This window comes from Amblyomma maculatum, chromosome 4, assembly GCF_055883805.1.
Source record: "Amblyomma maculatum isolate TAMU_Amacu chromosome 4, ASM5588380v1, whole genome shotgun sequence".
NCBI classification, from domain to species: domain Eukaryota; kingdom Metazoa; phylum Arthropoda; class Arachnida; order Ixodida; family Ixodidae; genus Amblyomma; species Amblyomma maculatum.
Genome location: NC_139347.1, coordinates 192,773,336 through 192,776,982, shown reverse-complemented (window position 1 = coordinate 192,776,982; position 3,647 = coordinate 192,773,336). Strand labels below are relative to the sequence as shown.

The 3,647-nt window shown below is 41.6% G+C and overlaps 1 non-coding gene across 1 annotated transcript; it reads left to right on the top strand.

Annotated features, from left to right (window-relative positions):
* Window positions 1-3,165: 3,165 nt before the first annotated feature.
* TRNAR-CCU (transfer RNA arginine (anticodon CCU)) lies at window positions 3,166-3,238 on the top strand. The gene has a single exon. It is a non-coding gene; the product is annotated as a tRNA-Arg (tRNA).
* Window positions 3,239-3,647: the final 409 nt, after the last annotated feature.

Here is a 3,647-nt window from a genome sequence, read left to right as displayed (position 1 = left end):
TAGCGTGGTCTCCCATTCATCGCTAGTTTTAATCGCGTTGCGCCCTGGGGCACGAACGCATCTCCATATTATATGATCTAATGTTGCCACATGGCCGCAAAATGTACAAATTTCGGTTTCTGCACCGTCCCTCTTCCGCCCTCTGGCACACGTCCAACTCCTCCACAGGGGCGAAAAGAAATTTCGAGCTTGGAGTCTTCTCCAGTCGTACGATTCCTTCTTACTCAGGGATCTAACCGGTGGCGGATATATCCTCCGGTCTTTCTTCAGGTTGTCGGTCACATTCCTAAAGGTACCAATACATTCTTTGGTTTTAGATGTTGTGGAGGCATCCGCAGCACCCCGAGGTAGCGAGGAGCGGGCGAGCATGTGGGCAGCCTCGTTACCGGCGAGACCGGCGTGTGCTGGGGTCCAGATTACGGTCAAGCTTTCGGCGAGAGACGACTCGTTCAGAAGTTTTGCAGCACGATTGCTGACTCTACACTTGCTAAAATTTCTAACCGCCGCTTTGCTATCGCTGATGACGTGTTTCACGCCTGGTCGTGCAATGGCAATGGCTATTGCAATCTCCTCCGCCTCTACCGGCGGTAGATCTCGGTTTCTTTCTATTCCTATGGCGAATTTTATAAAAGCAACTGTTTCCTAGGTGGTCACCTTACCACACATCGGCAATGTGCAGTGTGACTTGTAACGACCAACATGTCTAATGACGACTTGTAACGACTGCAATTGATTACAAATAAAATAAAATGCTTAGTAATGAGTAGTAAAAGAGGCGAGTCATAAACGGAGGAAATGTAGGCTTTCGCCGTTAACAGATATCTTAAGAGGCTCTGTATTTTTTTTTTTTTTTTTTTTGCAGAAAAAGCTCTCACTTTCATTCCATATTCGTCCATTCAGATAGGCAGACAACACCTCTAGGAACCATGCCAAAGTTACTCAACAAGCGTTCTGGAAGGCCACAGTTGCGTTTGCCAATAGTGTCGCTGAGTCACTCCACCAATTCTTTCTGCGGTATTGAATAATACAGGTCTTTGATGTTTACAGACAAGGCATGCATCTTTTTGGTTTCATTCACCGTCAAGAGCTTCACTATATCTTCTGAAATTTTCACTCGAAAATGGCCTTCAACGGGTACTGCAATCATGTTGGTCCAACTTTCCCAACAGCACGTTCAGTGTGTTATATGCATATTGCAACAGACGAAGCAATTTCAAGTGGATATGTTTTTAAGCGATCGCTTGTATACAGCTCGTTCGGTCGGAAAGCCGTCGGAGTCGTACTATTACTGGTAGTAATATTAGTATTAGTTGTCAGCACCGTATTTCTGAAACAACTGGGGGGCTGCGTGACAAATTGCATCATGATAATTTCGTGCTTCGTTTGATAATCAATTGGTGCGTAATAGGCGAGGACGAGTTAATGAATTAATTGTAATTAATTGATTATCGATGGATTAAAATATGGAAAAATATAATTGCGACAATGAAGTTGAAAAGTGTAAAAACGATTAAAATTAAAATGAAATGTTTGATTATGCTAATTAAGAAAATTTAATTTGTAATTGATCAAACACTATATTAAATAATTAAGAAAAATGAGAAATTTATTGAAAAAGGGGGATTAGAAGAGTCAATGCTCATAATGAAAGGGCAATAGCTGATGATGCCAATTAGCAAAACCTTGGGTGTGTAATGGTAAATAATGAAAAGAATTTAAAAATCAGAGAAAGGGGTTTCAAAGGAGTAAAATGGCTCAGAGTGAAAAGACACCGCTTGATGAGGCTAAGAAATTTGCAGTGTGCAATCAAATTAAATGTGCAGTAGTTAGCTGAAATAATAAACAATTAAAAATTGAAAAGGGGAGAGCAAAAGTGTCAAATGGTCATAATGAAAAAAAAAAATGGAGTGTCTTTTTAGTCAGGTAATTATAAAACATAATTGAAAAAAAAAATGAAACATTGAGAAAAGGAGGGTTCAAAGGTGTTTAAACCTCGTTTTTGTGTGAAGCGCTCTCAGCTACTACCGAATTTAATGACATGATATAAGATTCGCTATTTGAAGATATTTAAATATTCATACATCCAGCTTTAAAAAGTAACGCGCTCTCTTGCAAATAATCGGAGAAACCTCTTTTTAATTTCGCATTTGCCATTTTTTAGTGATCTATTATTATTTTTCTTGCTATAATTTTTGAATCAGTGAAGTTCAGAGTCACGGCTTCTGAATGTAACTCCCACATTTTTAGAACCGCAAGCCACCAGCTAAGTTCTCTTTAAGGACGATGATTCGTTTTATTTGTCGTGTCTAATAGGGGGCTGTGGCAAACCACATCACACAAGTATTAGCGAGCGTGCATGCTGCTTTAATAAGGCATATGTTGACCGACTGGCAAGTAAGTTCCGGAATCGGTTTTTATAAATTCAGCAGGTATTTTTTTTTTATTGCAGATCGATGATTCTGTGCCTTTTCCAGGCTATTTTAATGTTTGCAGATAACGATGTACTCATTGCTTTGAATATTAGATGTACAATTCGGATATTATTTTCCCGCCAATCGGTTCTAATTCGGCACATTTCCAACAATGAAAACAACATAATCATCATCAGCATTATTGCCGCCACCGTCATCGTCGTCGTAGTCATCATCATCATCATCAGCAGCAGCAGCAGCAGCAGCAGTAGCAACAGCAACAACAGCAACAACAACAAAAGACTCTGTGACTGTATTTTATAGTTGAATGATAATGTAGCGTGGCCTCAGAGGTTACAACAAGGAAAATGGTCCCGTCGTTACGTTTCAAAAGTTAGAACGGGGGGCGGTTGCAATAGTTGCATTCAGTTTATATTTTGCTTTATATCACTTTGTAAACTGCTGGTTTCAGTTAAATTTGATCAAAACATGGCAATCTATATTTTATAGAATAACTCGAATTTCTTTACTCTTCTGATGGAACAATTAAAGAATAAGGAAACTTACCCCTTGTTCAGGAGCCGTACTTAGAAGCTACAGCTCAGCCCGCGGCGCTCGGTTGCATTATCGATGCAAGGGCCGGAAGATAGCTGACGGCAGAGCGAAATCTCTGGACCCGATTGTCAGGTCTTCATGTGAACGGGGCTGCCTGTGCGACTTGGCTTGAACAGCCTCATATCCCGCCGTAGCATGTGCCCTCGTGGCCTAATGGATAAGGCATCGGTCTCCTAAACCGGGGATTGCGGGTTCGAATCCCGCCGAGGGTAGAAGTTTTTCTTTTTTTACCACATGGTCATCGGAAGTAGCGTTCGTGTTTGAAGTTGGGTGTAATGGCAAATGGAAGTAGCTTTTGTGTTTCAAGTTGGGTGTAATGGCAAATGGGAAGAGGACGGATGAAAGTTGGGTTTTTGAAGCACTACAAACAACGTTCTGCGTCAGCGCTCAGCACTGACGTTGAAGACTTATCCTATTCGCTGGCGCGCGGGCAGCTTCTGAAGTATGTTAAGGAATGTGCTACACAACGATGAGGACGTCTTCACCTCCTGCTGCCGGATGATAGTGGGCAATTGTTTTTGTCGTTCTTCGCCTCCGTCCTCATCCTTGTGGTGCCACAACATCATGGACTCGTACTAACACTCAAGGTGGGAATGGGGAAGCATTGGTTTAACGTGCTGT